Source organism: Eschrichtius robustus, chromosome X, assembly GCF_028021215.1.
Source record: "Eschrichtius robustus isolate mEscRob2 chromosome X, mEscRob2.pri, whole genome shotgun sequence".
Taxonomy (NCBI): domain Eukaryota; kingdom Metazoa; phylum Chordata; class Mammalia; order Artiodactyla; family Eschrichtiidae; genus Eschrichtius; species Eschrichtius robustus.
The window spans coordinates 25587677-25610847 of record NC_090845.1 but is presented as its reverse complement, the minus strand read 5'-3'; the positions used below and the strand labels follow the sequence as shown (position 1 = coordinate 25610847).

General features: G+C 32.8%; 1 long non-coding RNA gene across 1 annotated transcript in view; it reads left to right on the top strand.

Moving 5' to 3' along the window:
* The window catches only part of LOC137756609 (uncharacterized), a 95741-nt gene that overhangs the window by 13996 nt on the left and 58574 nt on the right, over positions 1–23171 (top strand). The gene's annotated exons all lie outside the window — the stretch shown is intronic.

Sequence of the window (23171 nt, the reverse complement as noted above, 5' to 3'; positions counted from 1 at the left end):
TCCCTTTCCATTCAGATCTCTAAAGTACGTACTGTGTAAGTCAGTGAACGAAAGGTTCAGATTTCTAAGAGATAGGCTCTCAGCCAAAAGGGTTGTTTTATTTCTTAATTAAGTTAATTTTACACGGCAGTCGGTTATTACCAGCCCTGGTTTCCAGCCTTTCTTAACTATTGCACTACTTCAATGATCCTAGCAAAGCTTCAAGACATATATCACCTTATGACTCCCCTCTACTACCTCTTAGGGCACTTCATAGTAGGAGGCTTGGCCATGGTCAAGCACTATGAAAATGAACAAATGATCTCTTCTCTCACTTGAGGTGGCCTGTCTTATTTTTACCCCAAAATGTTTGACAATGATGACATCCAATTTTATCTTTTATCCTTTCTCTTTTTGGATACTGATCAGGAAGTTTCCACTAGTCAACAAAAAGATATTTCAAAGTAGCAAGCTAGAAGAGTTTCTGATGACACACCATTGAACACAGAGAAACATCACATGCTGTATTGCATTTCCTTGTTATAACTTCCATAAAATATCCCGTACACTGGTATGGCTTAAGCCTGCTCTCTAAGTAATAGGCTGGCAATTGTTCATATTCACAGGAAATTCCTATTCACAGAGCCAGTGGAAAAGAAAGGCCCTATTCCATTTCTAAAATCTCAGGTCCATGTCAAAGAATATGTTTGTAAAGATTTTCCTTAATAGCTTGGTCAATAACATTAGTCAACATGATGACAGATAACGAGAGTTCATTCATTCATTCATCTTTTTATTCAGAAGATACTTATCATTTGCATAACATTAAGAAACTCAGTTTTTTAAAGACTGAAGTTAAAGGCTCTGCCCTCTATGAGCCCTGGATATAGTATCATTGTGACCTAATTCTTTTTAAAAAATCATTATTTTACTCAAAATGAGGCTTGTGTTTACAAAGAGATCTACAAACTTTAGTCTTGGCAATTTTTGTGATCAATATTTGCATCACAATTTGGACTTTATTATTCATTCATCGGAAAACTCTTGCTGTATGCTCTTATGTGGATATAGAGAAGAAAAACTTGTCACTAGATTTCACAAATGTTCATAAAATACAGAAGTATTCAAAAGTTATATATATAAATATACATATGTACACATATACATGTACATATGCATAGATGTGTGTATATAGTAAATCATCCTATGATAAAAATTTGTAACAGTGAGTTAGAAATCCACTGATTTAGCCATTAATTTAGGAGTTTAAGGAAAGGTGTCAGGAACAGATAAAATTTTAGTTAGAATGTGTAGCAGTTATCCAGCTGGAAAATATGATTGAGGGAATCCTGATTAAGGATCATTTTTTTGTAGAGGTTTATAAAGGCAGAAACTTTAATATATTACAAAACGGCTAGATAGAAAAGTCTTTTGGTCACGTGGTGGAAGAAAAGGATGCAGATGTAAGGGACAGCTTATGAGAGACCTTCTGTGACAAACCAAGAGGTTTCTTCTGAAGGATTTTGAGAGAGAGGGAAAATTACTTTTTATTATAATGTGGATGATGATTGGTAAGTGGCAAAACTGGTGACAGGGGACAGTTAGGAAAAGCATTACTATAACTCCAGGAAGTTATAAGGGCTTAAATAAGGCGATGGTAAAGGGGATACCAAGTTGTAGATAGCTCTGACTTAGTTGTATAAGATTCAAGGCACAGCGACATACATTCGTCTCTTTTTTCCCACTTTCTTGCTTGTACTTCTTGGGATCAACTCCCAAATAAACTACTTGCAACTACCAGAATCTGCTATTGAGGAAACCCACAGGAGCTGTCTCGTCATTCTTCATATCTCAAAACATCCTCTCTGGCCAAGAACCAACTGATGATCTTCTTTCAATTTCACAGCGAAAAATAAAGTTATTGGGATAATACCACCAGTACTATACACATACACCACCCTATCTGCTTTTTTAAACCATGCTCTCTTGTTTCCGTTACAAGTGATGGAGTCTCCCTTCTCCCATCTGGCATCAGCTCATCCATTTAACCTCTGGAGCTCATTTTCTATTGTCTACTTAAGGACTTTGCTCTTGCAATTATCTCCTGCTCTTCATGCACCATTATTTGGAAGTCTGTATATTGTCATTACTATTAAAACATCTATAATTTTTTCATCTAGTGGAAAAAAGGAAAACCTTCCTTGACTTTGCATACTCTTCAGCTATGTGTCTTTTTCAGAGAAAACTTTGCCAGAGTGGTATCTGTGCTTTCCTCACTTCCATTCACTCTAGAACAGACTCCTATTGGACTTTGATTCCCACTATGCTACTGAAATCACTTTGATTAAATTTACCCAATGACTTCTATGTTAACAAAGTCAAAGGACAATTTTAAGTTCTTATCCCATTCAAACCTTCAGTAGCATCTAACATTTAATCATTGTTTTTCTTCACAGCACTTAATAATATTTGACATTTTTGTGGTATATGTTTGGTTTATGTTCTCCCACTAGGAGGTAAGCCTCATAAGGGGAAGAACTATGAGTATTTTAGTTTACTATTTAATCCCTAGTGCTTAGGACAGAGCCTGGTACCATTACTGAATAAATTGCTGAATGTATACAATGTAAATGGTAGAACAAAAGCTGCAGGAATGTGAACTTTGGTTACTTCATGGTGTTGAAGAAAAAGCCACCTTGTCTTTTCAGATATTATTAAAATCAGATGTAAGATGATGATGCTTCCCTAAACTTTAAGCAAACTAAATTTCCTTAAATATTCAACAAAACATCAGATACTTTTCAGAATTGGAAATTCTAAAAGGAAAAGCCCTTTTAAAGGGCTTTAAAATAAAGATTTGGTGGTCTTGATGTGGATGACATTAATGTGATAGCTAATGTATCTTAATAGAAAATTTAAACTTGATAAAGAGGGGCATATTACTGAGGTCACTTTATCATCACTGTCTTCATCGTCGTCATCATCATCATCATCATTTTAAGTTGATAAGGCCGGTAAGAATAACCTGTATAACAGGCCAACATATGTAAAAGCCCAATCACAATAGACCAATTAATAGCATTTCTATAAAAGAAAGAAAACAAACCATATGTTTATTTTAAAAATGTATTTAGATTAACTGTCTGAATTGCTTTAGTGGCTGACTGATTTCTATAAAAATAGTGGCATAGATTCATTTGCCTGTCTTCCAAAATATCTATTCAACAAGTATGCGTTTTATAAAAGTTAACAAAAAGGATAAACTGTTAACTTATATGGAACGCTCAAAATTTGAAATCAACAGGCATTTGGAAGTCTGCCAAAGTTCCTAGCTATGATTTGAAGAAAGCCAAGAATCAAGAAAGCAAATTCATTTCTTATCAAGTTTTGACAAAATTTCTCTCCTAATTTCATTTTTCTCAATCAGCTGCTAAAGGCACTCATTTTCATCTCCTTGATTAGATGCTGCAGTGACTGATTACTGGATTTAATAGTACTTTTTAATGAAACATTGTCATTTGCTTTTCTATGATTACCTTAAAATACCGCATATCACCCATTAGTTTTTTTTTCTATTTCTTTCCCAAATTGTTAGTTCCCTTATTTCCAGTTTCTCCTCCATACATTCCAGCTCCAACCTCTAAGCCCCTCATTTCCACCAGACCACTCAGGTTGCCCAAGGTAATCTCTCAGCATTCCCTTGACATTTACTTATGCTTATGTTAAATCCAGCTTGGACTATAAAACCTTCCACTAACTTATAGGAAGCAATAATAAGATACCTACCTTCCTTAAAGCAACTCATAAGCTCTACTACTATTTAATGTCTTTTTAATTTAAAAATGATGAAAAGAAATTATGTTATTTCTCCTGATACCAAGATTTTTTTTCTATTCACAGTAATAATAGCTCACATTTTTTATGCTCTTAGTGGGTTCTGTAAAGTTCTGTAAAGTAGATACGATAGGTATCATTTCCTTTTTCAGGAGAAGAAAATGCAGGCCTTAAGGAGTTTAGAACAAAGTCCTTTTACTTACTAATAATACAGTCTTTCCACTAGATCATATTAATAATCAGAATAACTATAAATGATAATTTTATTTGAATCACTGAATCTGTTATTATTTGATATTTCCTGAGACTATGCAGTATAAATGACAGTAGAGGGCTTTTTATGATATACTGTTATAGTTTTTATTGTTGAACATCATTTCTTTAAAAAAATTCTCACCTACATAATGCTAACATTCACATGTCGATGACATTTTCTTTCTAATTATAAAAATTACACCTTGAATAAATGTGAGCCTTATGGAGAATTTAATATTCCATGGCTTTGCAGTCTCCAGTTAAAATTCAAATATCTAATAACTGTGCCTCATTTCTGAATTGTACTCTTTCACTGATATTTGTAAAGTAAATATCATTTTATAGAAAATGCAAACTTAAAGCACATTTAGCTGTTATAATGAAAATCTCTACATGGTCTGTAGTATAATATAAATACATTTTTTATAATGACTTATAAGGCTTAACCTTCATTTATAGATTGTCCTACTTCCCATTGTCAAATTTGATTCTCATGGCAATGCTGATTGGTGGGTAGGTAAATATTACCAAAGTTTTAAACACGAAGTGACTGAGGTTCTGAAAGGTTAGATAACTTGCCTAATATTACAGAGCAGGCATGAAAATACAAAAAATAAAAACCAAATTTCTGACCCATAGGCTCAATGCTTTTTCTATCACATAATAACTTTGAAATGCTGTAAGGGATTTCTATGTCAATTCCATATCTCTAGCTTTACAGTAATGTAGATCCAGATGAGGGAGGATGTCTTGCCCTTTCCCTCTCTCAGCCTCTCTCTATATTAAAATAAATCATTTGGAAGCTTGTTTTTTTCCCCCCCCCCTCTGTATATTATTTCTTAATGTTCATCAGGGTGTTGTTGGGTTTTTTTTAACTTTGTTTTTTCTTTTTTTACTTTTTGACTCAGTAATGTTAAATTTTCTTATTTTCTCTATACTTTCCCTTCCGATGTCCTTTCTTCCTTGTCATCGCTGTCTTCTTCTTCTACTATACATCATAATATTCTTTTTAAAATTAGGATTTAGTTATTTCTGGCTCTTACCTGAAACATACACTGTGTATCTGTTTCTCTTATTAAATGTTAGGCCTGAATTGTTTTTTAAATTTCTTAAACTAGCTTGAATTTTGTCAAGAGAAGAACATTAGTATTAAAAAAAAAGACAACTGCAACATTTTGCTTTAAAAAACACTAGTTTTCATCAAAGTATAGCAAGCATACAAGGAAGTACACGTCATAAATTACAGATAGATTAATTTTCACAAAATAAAAACATGCATTTGACTAGCATGCAGAAGAAGAAATTTAACATCATTAAAAATGATGGGACTTTTAATTGAGGTTATGCTGAATCTGTGACTCAGTGTGGGGAGAGTAAAAATATTGACTCTGTTAATCCATGTAAGTATTATACCATTCCAATTGTTCATGTCTTCATTAATATTTTTTTAAACAATTTTCCACATTTCACTGTGTACAGATCTTGCACATCTTTCATTAAACTTACATTTCAGAGTTTGACGTTCTTTGATGCTGTCGTAAATAGTATTTTTATAGTAATGTAATTCTTTAATTAACTGTTTGTGGCATCTAGAATTAACACTTGATTTTTTTCTCGAGCTTGTACCCAGTAATCTTGCTAAATTGACTAATTTATTCTAACACACTAAGGATAGATTACTTTTAGATATTATAAATATGTAATGATGCAATCTGTGAAAAATGGTGGTTGCATTCCTTCTCTTTCAATCATTATGCCTTTGTTTTTATCTTTTTCTTGCTTTATTGCCCTGGCTAGGGCCTTCCTAAAATGTTGAGCAAAACTAGTGATAATAAGCATACTTATGTTGTTCTTGATCTCAAGGGGCTAAGTTTTCAATATTTCAACACTAGTTATTATATTTGCTTCAGTTTTCTGAGTTTTTTTGCTTTTAATCGAGCTAAATTTTGTCCAATGGCATTTTTGCATATTTTGGGATAAACCTATCATTTTATTCTTTTGTTCTGTTAACTTTGTTTGATTTCCAGATGATACAAAACATGAATTTATCTTGGATTAAACATTATTTGTTTATATATATTACAGGTGCTGTATCTTGGATTAAGTTTGTTAAGCGTTCCACACACACCGACCCCCCCACCCCCCTTTTTTTTGGTCATGAAAGAGACCTTTGATTTTCCTTTCCTATAAAATTCTTGTTGGTTTGATATAAATTTCAAATGGGTCAAATTAAACCTTTTTGGAAGTTTTTCACTGTTTCCTAAGTTTTCTTTTTTTACCTGTGTTTTTCTCGGAATTTTGTCATTTCATCTCATGTTAAATGTATTGGATACAACTTCTTATAATTTTATGTCTATGTCTCAAGAATCTGTAGGGGTGACCCCCTTTATATTCCTAATATGGGTTATGCATGCCTTCTCTTTTTTCTATATCAGCCTTGCTAGATGTTTATCAATTTTATTAACCCTTTCAAAAAAGAACTCTTTTGGTTTTGTTGATATTCTCTTGTATTTTTAAAAATTCATTAAATTTTGATTTTAATTTTATTGTTAGTTTTATTTTCTCCACTTTACATTACCATTTTTTTTCTGAAGTTTTTTGAGGCATAATCAGGTCCTGAATTTTCCAGCATTTTCTCTTTTGCATTTAACATGGGAAATTTTCTTTAGATGCATGTTTTGGTGCATCCTACGCATTTGAAAAGATAGTTGAGGTATAACTATAAATTGTATAATTTTAAAATATGCAGCATGTTATGATTTGCATATATGTATATATTCACAAAACAAGATAATGAACATATCTGTTACTTGCCAAAATTTCCATGTGGAGTTGTGTAATCACCCCTCCTGACTTTCTCCATGGTCCCTTGTCCAGGCATTGAACATTCTTATACAAACATGTGTGTGGACATAAGCTTTAATTTCTCTGGAATAAACACCCAGAAGTGGAAGGGATGGATCACATCATAAATAAGTCTATGAGGTTTTCCAAATAATTGAATCATTTTATATTCTGTTAGTAGTGTATGAAAGTCACAGTAGCTCTACATCGTTGTCAGCACTGGGAATCATCAGTATTTTAAATTGTAGCCCTAATAGGTATACAGTGATATATCACAGTTACTCTAAATTGTGTGGGTATAACCAAGTCATTGATCTTTCTGTCCTGGCATCCACAGTAAGTGGAGAAAATGTAATATAGGCCTGATGCTAATCCTTTCCTTTCCATTCATTTTTGTATGTATATTTATTTTTGACTGCAAACTAGGTTTTCTGTATGAAACACTATGGAGATAATTGGAGGCCATGGAGCATTTTATTTTGCTTATGAGGGGCAATTAGCGTGGGAGTAATTCATCTCATAACAGTGAGGGATTGTGTCCTTTTAAGGCTGGGTCTCACGTTTTGTGAAGAGTTTTGTATTTCTGGTTCATATTTACATTTAGGGCATATCCTCTCAGAGATGTCAAATGATATGTTGGATTGTTTTCCAGAACCTCTCCTCGGTGGTGTGTAGTCAGGTCCAATTTGTGTCCCCTGGGCTGGAAGCCCTGATCAACCACATAGCTTCTCAGCTACAACTTTCTGCTTAACATTTTGGGTCCTCAGTCATCCCTTTTGAATTAGTAAAGGACCTGAGGGGGAAAAGTGGTACCAAATTTGAGTCTCACCACTTGGGCTTCTCCTCTCTCTGAGATCCTGTCTCTTCCTTGGGTCTTTGGTGCCTTTAAATAATATCTTTAATATCTTCCAGATTTCCTAGGTTTTCTCAGTAGGATGGTTGGGCTGAAATGGTCTCCCATTACTGGAAGCAGACATCTCTCCAAATAGAATTTTTTTGAAATACGTATTAGTTTGTAACAGTTTTGTTTCTTGTAGCTGATTAATCCAAGTAATATTAAGAAGATAAGCAAATTATTTCAAGGCAGATGTTCTCCTTGAGTATTCAATCCTTTTCGTCATCATTTGCTTAAATTCCCTAGATTTAAAATTTGATTGAATCAATAAATATTTCCACAGTCCCCAACATGTGCCAAGTGTGGTCCATCTGTTGGAGGTACATTATTGGGTTACTGCTTAATGTGGAAACAGTCAAGAAAATAAGGAGATATCTTAGAGAAGATAAGGGCTAAGATATAAGTATGTATTCAATACATGTTCTTATATTAGCATAAATTAATGACACCTGATCACATATTAAGTCTTAAAATAGGTATTAAGGATTTCAAAAAACTTTCATCAAACAAATTACAATCTCTGTCCAAGTAAGTCTGCCTATCATTTATCTATCTATATGATAAAAACAAACTTAGTGCCCATCATTTGAAAATAAGTGAACTATAAATTACGTACATCAACATGGATGAATCTCACAAATATAATATTGAGCCAAAAACAAAGTCAGTAGCATACTAAGACCTGTAATATGTACTCATTTATATATTGGAGATGCTCGTCTGATCAAGGCAGACTAGGTAAATCAGACTACCCATGCAACTTGAAATGCTGGAAGATAGATAGATGGAGAGAGAAAGAGGGAGGGAGAGAGGGAGAGAGGGATTGAAGAACAAAGGCAGTGGTCTGCCAGAAAAATTACAATGTGAAGATCCATAGAATTCAGTTGAATATTTGCAGTTGTCGTTCCCCTTGAGGAATATACAGATTCAGATAGCTTACTTAGAGGTAGAACAATGAACAGAACTTCCAATAAACTCACCAGGTCACAGGGAAAACCAGATTTGGGGATTTGCTAATCATTGTCTATGTGTGGTGGACAGCAGGATAAGAGGCTGTAAATTCTGCTGGGTTTGGATGGGACACTGAGGGCTATAGTTTGGGAGCAACAGTAAAGCCGAAAATGACCAACTCTTACCAGGCTCAACTTTGAATCATTTGAATCTCTGTTTGGAATAAATAGGTCTGGAAGTGATAGTGCTGGTAGTAGCAAAGCCAGAGTGAAATTAAATCTGAATTATCTCTACAATTTTCATGTATAGTTTTTGGCATACAATTAGAAATGGCCAGGATAAGTAGGAAAAAAGAACATGTGACCAAAACCCAGTTGAAACAGCAGATAACAGAAATAGAATCACAAGTTAACCAGATAAAAGACCTATCAGATATGCATTAAAAATGCCTATGTTCAAATAAATAGGAGACAAAATTGAGAATTTTAGTGGCAAACTGATAATTACAAAAAACTCAGATCTTGTTTCATGTACTTTGAAGTTTTGTAGTTAGGCTCCTAAACATTAGGATTATTGTCTTCCTGATAAATGGATTCATTAATCATAATGAAATGTCCCTATATATCTCCAGTTATACTCTGTTTCTTGGAGTCTACTTTGGCATTAATATACCCAGTCAAGCTTTCTTATGCTTAATTTTACATGGTATATTATTTTGTATACTATTACTTTCAACCTGTCTCTTGAATTCAAATTACTTCACACGTTAACAGCATATAGTAAATAGGACTTGGCTTTTTTCTAGTCTGAAAAACTCTCCACTCTAATTGGGATGATTAGGTCTGCTTAAATTTAATATTATTACTAATATAGTTTGCTTTAAAGTTGGTGATCTTGCCCTTTGCTTTCTATTTTTCCCATCTCTCTATTTTTCTGTTCCTCCTTTTGTGCCTCCTTTTGTTTTATTGAATATTTTTTATTATTCAATTTAAATTCCTCTCTTGAAATTTTATCTTTGGCAGTTTAAAAACATGTCCACACATTCTTTAACATCCTTTCCTTCAATAGACGGGTTTTATGGCTGCTCCCAGGATTCTGGGCCAAGCTTAGTGAATCTTTGTAACCAATACAATGCAGCAGTTATGATGCTACATAAATTCCTAAGCTGAAATTCCAGCCAACTGACATTACCAGCTGCCACCAGCAGAGGGCGCAGTATTGGTCCTCCATCCAGTGCTTTTCAAGCATTTCTGTGGTTCTCGGTTTCCATCAACCATTTCCTTTCATTTCCTGTAGAACTTCGGGTAATAACGTAAATTGCAGGTTGTGCACTGGCAAATTGACTCAGGTTTGTTTATGTGGATATGTCTTAATTCACTGTCAGTTTGGAAAGATAATTTTGCTGGATATAGAATTCTACTGACAGTTTTATATTTTCTTTGGGTATCAGAAAGATTCTGCTCCTGTATCTCGGTTCTCTATGGATTCTGTTGAGAAGGCAGCCATCTTTTAAATTGTCGTTTCTGGGGAGGTAACGTATCTTTATTTTTCAGAAGTTTTGATTTTTGTACACTTCACTAATATTATCTATATTTCATTTAAATGTCTAAAAGTAGTTTACTACTGAAGTATTTTAAAATTTAAATAGCTATTTAGCCAATTCTAAATTTTCCATTTGTGTAAATAAAAGGATAATTTATTGGATTGACAATAGCAACAAAATATAGCAAAAGTAAAAACAAGCTCACATAAAAAATAGCTGAAGTCAAAGCATTTATTTTTTCTTACTAAAATACATAAAAAATTTGCATAGACTATACATAAATTAAAACGATTTAAGCACATTGATAAGCAGAATATCAAAATGGCTTGTTATAATTGTTCCAGCATTGAACTGAATGAGAAACCGCAAGACTCTTGATTTAAAAAAATGAAGGGACACTTGTGTTACCTAGAGCAAAATATTTATACCTACTGTACTTATATAGTATACAAAAAATTCTACTTTGGAAAATATTCTATTAGTGAAATGATTTATATAAATAGAGTATATATCAGAACCTATTCAGTAACAGGGAGTATATAGAATGTGAGTGAAAGAAATAAGAGTTTATGCATGTATATACAAATATATATACATACTTCATATGTAATGATTTTGATATTCAAATAATTATGAAATGATATACTCTTTAACAAATTGTATTAGTAGAATTCATATGTGATATATACAAGAATAAATGCTAATGGTAATTAGTATATAATATGCTTAATAGCTAGTGGAAATTAAGTAAGATATAAACTTTTTGATATATTGATACCTGAATTTGGAGGGAGTATAGAATGGTTCTGAGTTTTTGGAAATTAATTTGCTATTTTTTACCAATATTTTAAATTTGCCTACCCTTTTCCACCATGATTGGCTTTCTATGAGTGTATCTGACAGAATTTGTCAAAGATGTGAGTAAAAATATGGCTACAGAAAGGCAAAACAGCTATTTTTAATAGACTATAATGTATTCATACTGTAAATGCATTGCAGGTTTTACAGCCAATCAGATAGATCTTATATAATTGCACAAGATATCTCCAGAACATAATTTTAATAAAAAAGCAAGCAAATTTATTTCACATGTGTTTATAAGTATATAAATGTATTATTTATATAGATGCATATTTATATGTACGTTTGTTCAGTTACACTCTTCATTGCTAATCATGGTTACTTCTGTGAAAGGATATGTATCTGTGTTTTTTTGAAATTTTACACTGAGTGCACATTTTACTCGTAATCAATAAAATAAAATAAATTGTCACATGGAGCATATTACTGATGATTCTTTTTAACCATCTACTTTATTTTTATAAGTAGTATAGTACAGTGAGAAGTTATGCTTAAAGCCAGAATTATAACAGAGGTAGATGGGAAAGAAATAATATGAAAAAATATAGAAAATTTACATGGAGAAAAGTTTAATTTAGATCTGAACCATTTATAAGAAACTGACCTCTAATTAGTCAGTGAAATCATTATACTGGGGGCTATGAGTAAAAGTGTCAGAAAGAATGCTTTTTTTTACTGTTTTACTAGGATTAAATGTCAGGTGTAATGTAGAGTTTACTTAATATTCAGGGGCTTCTCTTTCCATGATATCAGAAAAAGTGACAACAGTAATCAGGGTCAAAATCCTCTCAATTTTTATCTGATCAGTATACAGAAAAAGACTTAAAACTATAATCTTGTTGTATAGAGTTTTCATGCCATTTCTTTTTTTTTTAATTATTAATTATTTAATTAATTTACTTATTCATGGCTGCGTTGGGTCTTTGCTGCTGCGTGCGGGCTTTCTCTAGTTGCAGCGAGCCGGGGCTACTCTTCGCTGCGGTGTGCGGGCTTCTCATTGCAGTGGCTTCTCTTGTTGCGGAGCACAGGCTCTAGGCGCGCGGACTTCAGTAGTTGTGGCACATGGGCTCAGTAGTTGTGGCTCATGGGCTCTAGAGCGCAGGCTCAGTAGTTGTGGCTCATGGGCTCCGGAGTGCAGGCTCAGCAGCTGTGGCGCACGGGCCTAGCCACTCCACGGCATGTGGGATCTTCCCGGACCACTGTACGAACCCGTGTCCCCTGCATTGGCAGGCGGATTCCTAACCACTGAGCCACCAGGGAAGCCCCATGCCATTTCTTATGGTGTGTATGAAATGTTTAGTGAGAATTGCTGTTCTTAGAAAAATGTGTTTAGATTGAACTGTATGGAATCCAGCAATATTGCTAGATGCAGTTATTAATTCTAGGTTATTACATATAGATTATTTTGAGATATTCTAGAAACAAATATCCAGTTGGTGAATAAAGACGTGTTCATTTCTTTCTTTCCAATTATTTATGCATTTTTAACTTTTGTCTGCATTATTGGCCCATGACCTCCATAAAATGTTGAAAAGAACTGGTAGTAACAGGCAAACCTGCCTCCATCCAGATCTCAGGTTGTGTTTTTCAATGTTATATCACTAATTATGATATTTGCTATAGTTTTCTGAGTTTTTCTAAAACTCATAACTGGATGGTAAATTTGCCTGATGGTTTCTCTGTGTCTGTTGTGAAAGTGCCATGGTTATTTGTCTTTTGTTAAGGAGATTTGATGTTAAAATGTTAAGCCACTTAAGAATTCAGTTTTGGATTAAAGTTAATTTGTTCATGGGATATTATAATTGAAGTGTGTTTGGATTCATAAAGATTTTTTTCTTTATGTTGTCATGATGCATATCAACCGTTGATCTTCCTTTCCTATATTGTCATTATCAGTTTATTGTAAAATTTATAAGGATCTCATTAAGTATTTTGGTTAGTGTTTTTACCACTTCTATTCCATGTGAGGGGACGGGCAATATTGGTATTATTTATTTCTGAATTTTATGGAAAAGTTCACACAATCAGGCATCAGACCATAGAAATCATTTGTAGGAAGGTTTTTATTATGGGTACAATTAAATTAAAACATACAGGATTTTGAAAATTTCTTGTTTTGTTAAGGTGTAGTCTCCCTTTGTTTGTGTGTGATCAGTCTTGCCAGGAATTACAATCTTTAAACATTTTCCCTGCCAAAATAATTTTCGGATTTGTCAATCTTTGTATTTTTCTGAATTTCATTAGCTAATTCTAATTTTCTTTTATATCTACTATCTATTCTTTTGGTTTAAATCAGCTTTTTGGTTCTCACTTTTTGAGGTGAGATGAGGTGGATTATTACATCTTCAATTTTCAAGGTTTCTTCTTTTGCTTTTAATGCTAGAATGTTTCTTTAGACACATTTTGGTGGATCCCACACATTTTTAACAGCTTTTCTTAGGTGTAATTGACTTAAAATGAACTATACAACATTGAAATAATCTAACTTTTGAGATATCTATATATTTGTGAAATCATCACCACAGTTAAGATGATAAGCATATTCATCCCCCTCCCGGGTTTCCATGTGCGTCTTCGAATTTTTCCCCCTTCTGATCCAGCCAAGCCCTTCTCTGTTTTTCATGCTACAAACGTTTTCATACAATTCTTTGCGTGCATATACATGTTCATTTTTTTCTTGGATAAACATCAAGGAATGGAATGGTTGAGTCACACGATATGTGTTTCTTTAAGATACTTTAGAAAATACATTCATCTCATTACAATCAGTGGTTGAGTCTTTTGAAGTTTGGTCTCAGGTTTTATGAGTAGTTTTCTGTTTCAGGTTTATATTGACATTTAGAGCACAGACACTTAAGGATGTTAAATTCACCCCTGGGTTGTTTTCCAGATTCTCTCTGCCAGGGTGGGCCTTGAACCCAGTCTGTGTCCCCTGAGTTGGTGAGAGGACTGGAAGCCCTGATCAGCTGCTTAGCTTATTAGCTGCAACTTTTTTCTTAGCATCCTATGTTCTTAGTCACCTCCTTTGGATCAGCAAAAGGTTTATGGGGGAAAGGAGTAACAGATTTGTGTCTCATTTCCTGGGCTTCTCTTCTGAGATTCAGTTTCTTCAAATGCTTGCTTCTTTGGGTTTTTGCTACCTTTGAACAGAATGTTTAATATCTACCAGCTTTCCTAGTTTATCTCAGCGGGATGGTTGGGCAGAAATGGCTAGTCTACCATTACTGGAAGAAGACAGCTCTGCGCATGCTATTTTTTGAAATATGTTTTAGTTTTAATTATTTTTCCTCCTAGAGTCAATTATCCAATCTTTTGCCAAAATATTTCTTTAGTTTCCTACATGTGCCAGGTATGCATCTGAAGGTACATTATTGAAATGTAGCCTAAAGGAAAACAGAGAAGTAAATATGGAGTATATTATGAAAGATAAATTCTGTAGTAATCTTTTATGCTGTAGTAATAGCCAGAATACCTGTATGTATTATATTTACTGGTTACTCAAAGGATTGCCACGTGGATCTTTAAATTATCTTTGTCTATTTAGAGTTAAAATAGTACCAGTTTATGTATGTGTAGCCTCAAAACAGTATGAATCTATTTATATTCCCTTTACTTTTTGCTCTTTTGTCAAATATTTTATTTAAATATTCTTATTTAAAAACTTAAATTGATTGTATATAATTTATTTTTGCCCTTTAATTTTCTTAAATTAAATATATTGTATATTCAGGTAAATGCACAAAGCTTAAGTTTACAGTTAGATAAATTTTGCAAATTATGTATTTTACATCCAAAGTACTATTTCATTTTTACTTCAAGGAATCAGCTCTTTAAGCAGAAATAATAGAAAAAAAACTTTTATATTTAGCCACATATTTTCCCTATCCAGTGCTCTTCTCTCCTTTTTGTAGATTCTGTTAGGTACTTTTTCCATTGAGCCTGAAGAACTTCCTATAGGATATGTATTATTTTTGGACAGGGACAAATTGTCTCACATTTGTTTATGTGCCTGCATCTTATTTCACTCTTAGCTTGGAAGGATAACTTTGGTGGATAAATCATCATTATTGGTGCCTTATTTTTCAGAAGTGTTTCTCTGGTATACATTCATACACGTCACCAATATCTGTATATTTCACATAGATTTCCAATATGTAGTTTAATGATAAAATATTTAAGCGTTTTAATAGCTATTTTACCAATCCAAATTTTTCCATTTGTGTGAATAGTTTACTGGATTAACAATAGCAACAAAAAAGCTAAAAAAGAACTCATGTGAAGAAATAGTTTACAACAGCCAAAATATCCGATTTTTACTTCTTATTTATATATACAAATGTCTGCACATACTGTATACAAATTAAAATGTTATACAAATTTTCATGTGAAATATCAAAATGGTTTGTTAATTTAATGCTAATATTGACATGCATGAGAAATTGTATGAGGACAAATAAAACTCTTGATAAATAATAATGAAGTGTCTCATACTACTTAAAGCAAAATATTTTATATTGGTAATAATTATATACTATGCAATAACATTCAATTTGGCAGACACAGTCTATATCTGAAATGATTTATGTAAATATGGTACACGTTGAAATAAATTCCTAACAGACAATATATATATATATATATATATATATATATATATATATATATATATATATATATATATATATATATATATATATATATATGAAAGCAACAAGGATATATGTATATATATATATATGGTTAATATATAATTTGATTTTTCAAATATTTATGAAATGATTGACTCTTTTTTTTAACAAATGGAATAGTAAAATCAAGCAAGTCTGGAAATAAATGGAGACTGTCAAAATGCGAGGAAGAAAACACTCTTTTTTGAGAGCTTACTGTATAGCAAGGGAGTCAGACAGTGTTATTTGTATTTGGCAGAGACACAAAGGCAGGCAGGAGAGTGGGAAAGCTTTATGGTGTAGAAAAGGGAAGGCTTCAGGTGTGCCCTGATTGGAGGTTGTTGGCCTGAGGAAGGTAGACACAGGCTAGCTAGAAGTGGGACATTGTATTTGTTTGCTTAGGGAATCATAACTTGGTTTCCTCTTCATCCTAAGTTAGGAGTAGGGGCAGAAATTAGGGAAGTTGGCCGTTATTGATTAGGTCCTCACTGTTTTGGGCCAGTTGCTGCAGAATCTGTGGTTTGACTTCATGGGCTGGTTGCTGCAGAGCTGTGGGTGAGAGTTCTATTTTTATATATGGTCTGGTCATTGTCAGTTTGTACATTCAGTCACTCACAATAAAAACAAAGTAAATATAAGTGGCTAATTACTATATTGAGTATCCCCAATAGTTACTGCATTTTAAATAAATAATAGGATATTCTTTTTTATCTTGATACCAAATTATTGAGGGAGGAAAAAATGATACTGGGTTTTTGAAAATTAAGTTGGCATTTTAAAGGAAATTTGAAAAATTTCCTACCCTTTCTAAGCAGTAATTTTCCCTCTAGTACTATAGTCAACAAAACTACTCACAAGTGTATATAAAAGTATGCTTTAAAAATAAGAAATCTATTTTTAAGTAAATTATATTGCATTCTTTCTATGACTGTTATATAGATTTACAACTAAACAGTTCTTGTAACTTGAAGAAATGTCCAAGTCGTATTCCTAATAAAAGATAAAGTAAATTGTAATTTATTTCACGTGTGTACATGCATATAAGTATATTTCATTTATAAGTGTTTATTTGTATATTTGTTCATATACACATTTCGTTGTTAATCATGGTTACTTCTGTGAAGAGATACATGTACGTTTTTGTAAATTTTACACTCGGTACAAACCAAACTTATAATTAGTAAAAGGAAATCAAAGAAATATATGAATGCATATCATTAATGATTAGTTTAAAATATTTTCCTTTTTAAAGTAGTACAGGAAAGATTAGAAGTTATGCTAAAGACAGAAATAGAAAAGCGTTTGAAAGAAGATATACAATAAGAAAAATATAAACAAGTTTTGTGGAAAGAGTAATTGTGATCCACTTAAAAAAAAAGCTGATCTCTAATAAAAAAGCTGATCTCTAATTTGTAAATGAGATGAATGAATAGGAGCCATATATAAACTTGTCACAAAGAATGCTCATTTCATTTTTCTCTTGAGTTAAATGTCATATGTCATCAGTTTTATTTTATATTCTGGGGTGTCTATTACCATGATATCAGAAAAAAATGACAACAATAATTGAGGTTATAATAACTCTCAAAGATTATCTGATAATTATGTTGAAAAAAACCTTTAAAAAATGTAACCTTGTCCTGTAGGGTTTTGTGCCATTTCTTAAAATGTGTATAGAAGATTTACTAAAGATTGCTTTCTCAGAAAAATGGGTGTATGTTTAACTGTATGGTTTCCATCAATCTTGATAAATTCACTCATTATTTGTACTACATTACCTATAGATTGCTTTTAACAATAGCAGTCTACAGGTTAAAGTATATTATGGAAGATAAATTTTGTGGTAATTAGTCTGGAAACAGAAGCATGCAATTTGTGAATAAAGGTAAATTAATGTCATCCTTTCCAATATTTATGCCTCTTTTTCTCTTTTTCTTGCATTGTTGCACTGGCTAGGACCTCCCGAAAATATTCAATAGAACTGTTGCTAAGTAGGCATACTTTCTCATTCCTCATTTCAGGGAGAGGTTTTCAATATTTTGCTAGTAGGTATAGTATTTGCTGCAACTTCCTGAATATTTCTTTTCAATCATAAATGAGTGGTAAATTACATCAAATGGTCTCTCTGTATCTGTTGTGTTAGTGACATGATTTTATTCCTTTGTTTGCCACAGTAGTTTGATTTCAAAATGAGAAGAATCCGTTCTTGGATGAAACTCCATTTATTCATGGGCTATTATAGTTGAAATATCTTTGGATTCTGCTTGTAAGACATAAGTTTTACATTTTATTTATTTATTGCCTTTTGTCATGAAGCATAAAGACTTGATATTTTTAATGTATAAGGTCCTTATCAGTTTGGTTAAAGAGTCTCGTAAGACGTTTTGGGAGTGTTCTGACTGTTAGTACTCTGTGGAAGAGGTTGTGCAAGATCGCTCTTATCTTTCTCAAATACATGGAGAAGATCAGGAATTCAGGCACCAGGGCGTGGAATTCATTTGTAGGAAACTTCTCAATCCAGGTGCATTTTATGTAATAAGTATAAAATTATTGAGATTTCCCAGTTTACCCTTTGGTGAGTGGTGTTTTCTTTTTTGTAATTTCACCATTTCATGTAATTTCAAATATATTGGCATGAATTTGATTATAATATAATGTATGTGTTGCCACAATCCATAGTGATAATCCCCTCTACATTCTTGTTGTTGATAATGTGTCTTCTTTTTTTTAAATTAATTTTTATTGGAGTATAGTTGATTTACAGTGTTAGTTTCTGCTGTACAGCAAAGTGAATCAGCTATACATAAACATGTATCCATTCTTTTTTAGATTCTTTTCCCATGTAGGTCATTACAGAGTACTGAGTAGAGTTCCCTGCAAATATGTGTTTTCTTGTCATCGTTGTGGAGGTCATTATCTTCCTTGTGATCCTCCTCTCTTCCTCTTTCTCCTTTTCCTCCTCCTCCTCCTCCCCGCCCATTCCTCCCCTCTTGCTCCTCCAGTTGTTCTTGGCCTCTTCCTCTTTTTCCTCTCCCTCCCCCTTCCCTCCCTCTCTTCCTCCTTCATCTTTTTGATCAGTTTTGCCAGGGTTCATCAATTGTTTTCACCATTAAAAAAAAAAACTCTTTAGTATTATTGACCATTGTTTTCAGTTTGATTATTGATCATAACTTTAATTTTGTAACGTTTCTGGTTTTGATTTATATTCTTACTTTATTTTCCAATTTTTTGAAGTATATTATCAAATCTTAAATTTTCAGGATCTCCTCTTTTTTTTTTTTTTTTTGAAAATAAAGGAGGGTAGGTAGATTGAGAATTCATTCGGTACAAGGGATCACAGTTTTTATTTATTTATTTATTTGTTTATTTGTTTATTTATTTATTTTTGGCTGTGTTGGGTCTTCGTTTCTGTGCGAGGGCTTTCTCCAGTTGCGGCAAGCGGGGGCCACTCTTCATCGCGGTGCGCGGGCCTCTCACTATCGCGGCCTCTCTTGTTGCGGAGCACAGGCTCCAGACGCGCAGGCTCAGTAGTTGTGGCTCACGGGCCCAGTTGCTCCGCGGCATGTGGGATTCTCCCAGACCAGGGCCCGAACCCGTGTCCCCTGCATTGGCAGGCAGATTCTCAACCACTGCGCCACCAGGGAAGCCCAGGATCTCCTCTTTTGCATTAATGGTAGAAATTTTCCTTTAGGCACATGTTTTGATGCATCCATACAATTTTTAATGGCTTCGTTGAGGTATAATAGATTTAAAATAAAATGCACAACTTTAAAATAAACAATGTAAGTTTTGAAATATCTATCTGAAACCATCACCACAGTGAAGATAATGTAAATATCCATCCCCTCTCACCAAACTTCCTTGTTCACCATTTAATTTCCCCTTCCTGTTCCTACTCAAGCTGTTCCCCCATTAATTTGTTATGAACATTCTTGCACAAGTCTTTGTGTGAACATATACTTTTCTTTTTGTTTCTTTGTTAGTTGGTTGGAAAAAAACATCAAAGAAAAGGATGGCTGGAACACATGAGAGGTGTATATTTAATTTTTTCTAGAACATGTCAGAGTGTCTTGCAGTGTGATTGTACTATTTTACATCCTACTAGCAGTATGAGTTGCAGTTGTTCTACATCTTTGACAGAACTTGTTATGATTAGTATATTTAATTGTAGTCTTTCTAATCAGCATGCAGTAGTATCTGACTATCACTCTAAATTGCGTGTTACCAAATCTTAGCTTTCTGTCCCAGGCGTCCCCAGTAAATGGAGAAAGTGGATCATAGGCCTATACCTAACCCTTTCCCCCCATTTTATTTTGCATGTAGTTTTTGTTTTTGTTTTTGTGGGGTTTTTTTGCCTGCCGGATTTTCTGTGATATACTATAGAGATAATTGGAGACTCTACATAATATTATTTGTGTCTTGGGAGCATTGTCTTTTTATTTTGAAAGGCAGAGTGGGATAGTTCCATTTCAATCAGTAATTCACTCTTTTTGAAGCTGTATGTCATGTTTTCTGAGGAATTTTCTATTTCTGGTTCATATTGACACTAAAATATAGCCCATCAGGGATGCTAAGTCAATCCTTGGGTTATTTTCCAGATCATCTCTGCCAGGGTGGGCCATGAACCCAATGTGTTCGCTGGGCTGGTGAGGCTGCTGGAAGCCCTGCTCAGCTGCTTAACTTCTCAGCTAAAGCTTCCTACTTAGCACCTTAGTTACCTCCTGTGAATTAGTAAAAAAGCCTGGAGGAAAAAGGGGTGCCAAATATGGCTCTCACTCTCTGGGCTTCTCTTCTGAGATCCAGTTTCTTCAAATGCTTGTTTCCTTGGGTTTGTGGTGCCTTTGAACAAGATGTTTAATATCTTCCAGCTTTCTTGGTATTATGAATCTGTCTGCTTCCATTAATGCAAACAGGCCACTGCCGCCCAACCATCTTCGCTGAGAAAAAATATTTTTTGAAATATGTTCTTGTTTTCAGTTATTTTTCCTCCTCTAGCCAATTAATACAATCTTTATATCAATAAGATAAAATAAATTTTATGTCAACAATCTACCCAAGCGGTGTAGCTTTTCTATCATTGTTTGTTTAATGGACTCCAATTAAATTTTTTCATTGATTGCCTAAATGTTTCCCAAGTTCCCAACATGTGCCAGGTATGGATTATGTGGTGGAGGTACATTCTTGAGCTATAGACTAGTAAACAACAAACAAGTAAATATCAGTATATTATAGGTGATATGTTATTGGTAATTTGTTATTCAGCAGTAGTTACCAGAATGTTACTTATGCTACTTTATATTATGTTCAGTCATTGCTTTAGGAACTGACATGTGAATCCTTTCCTTACCTTCGTCTCCTTCTACTGAGGATTGTACCACTCTGTGCAAATGTAACTTCACAATACTACAATCCATTTATTCCCCCTTTCCTTTGTTCTCTTTTTGTCATATATTTTAAGTATTTTATTAAAATGTTATTTGTTAATTATAATATATACTTGCCTTATAATTTTGGTTAAGGGGTTAACACATTAAATTAAATGAACAAATCTTAAAACAGTTTGATAAATCTTGCACATGATCTTTGCCATTTATAATTCTACTTACCATTTTGTTTCAAGAGTCATTTATCTTTTAATGAAATAATAGAAAAAAGTAGTCTTTAATATTTCTGCAAATAGTTTCCCCAAGACCTCTTCATTCCTTTCTGTAGTTCTCAGTTTCTATCGTGTCATTTGCCCTCCACCTGAAGAACTTCCTGTAGCTTTATTTATATTACAGGTTGCACAGTAACAAATTGTCTCAAGTTTGTTTATGTGGCTGTGTCTCAGTTTGAAAGGAGAATTTTGTTGGATGTCGAATTCTGGCTTGAAAGTTTCTTCTTGCAACATTGGAAAGATTCTGGTGCATTTTCTCTGGTTCTCCTTGGGTTCTGTTGAAAAAGTGACTATCATTTAAATAATTGTGCCTACATGTGTATTAATGTCTTTATTTTTTGGAAGTTTTTGTTTGATATACATTTGTTCACTGATATTCCTTATACTTAATATAAATATCAAATATATAGTTTACTAATATTATTTAAAATTTCAATAACTATTTTGTCAATCCAAATTTTTCCATATAAGTAAATAAAAAGATAACTCATTAGGTGGATAAGAGCAACAAAACAAAGCAAAAACAAAAAATAACTAACATTAAAAAGAAAAAAGCCAAAAAGCCTAATTATTTCAATTAAGATATATAAACATGTTGGTGCAGATTTTATACAAATTAAAATAATTAAGGCACATTCACAAGCAAAATATCAAAATGGTTGTAATAATTACTGATGTGTCAGTAATGTTGACATGCACAAGATAATGTACAAGAACAAATTAAAACTCTTAATACAAAATAATGAAGCAACATTTGTATTACCTATAGCAAAATATTTTATATATACTATAATTGTATAATATATAATTCTTTGAAAAAACATTTTATAGGTGAAGTGATTTATATGTAGTACATATCAGAATCAATTCACTGACAGGAAATGTATAGAACATAAATGAAAGTAACAATTTATGACTATATTTAGGCCTATTATATAATGATTTTGGTATTCAAGCAATTATGAAATGACAGTCTCTTTACAATTACAAATGTAGTTAGTAAAATGCATCAAGGATATACACAAAAATAAGTTTAAGCTGGCAATTAATATATTAGATATGTTCAATACTTAGTGGAAGTTAAATAAATAACAAGATATCCTTTTTTATATTGGTACCTGATAATGGAAGGAGTATAAAATGGTCATGAGTTTTTGAAATTAATTTGGTATTTTTTAGCAAAGTTTTAAATTTGTCTACCCTTTCATGTAGGAATTGACTTTCTACAACTGTATCTGACAGAGCTTGTTACACGTGTGCATTAAAGTATGGATTCAAAAAGGCAGGACAAAACTATTTTTAAAGTAACATACTGTGTTAAAATGGTGAATACTATGTAATTTTTTTACCCAATCAAGTACATCTTATAAAATTATAAAATTGCAGGAGATACATCGAAGATATTACTAATAAAAAAGAAAGCAAATTGTACTTTATTTCATTTGTGTGCACAAGTATATACATGTATTGCTTATTTAAATATTAATGTATGTATATGTTCATATATTATACACAGGACTGCTAATCATGCTTACTTCTGTGAATGGACACGCATTTCTATTTTGGATGAAATTTTACACTGAGCATGTGCCAAACTGTTATTTAGTAAAATAAAATCAAAGAAATAGTCACATGAAGTCGTATCAATAATGATTTTTTGAAAGATCCAACTTTTTCTTTTGTAAG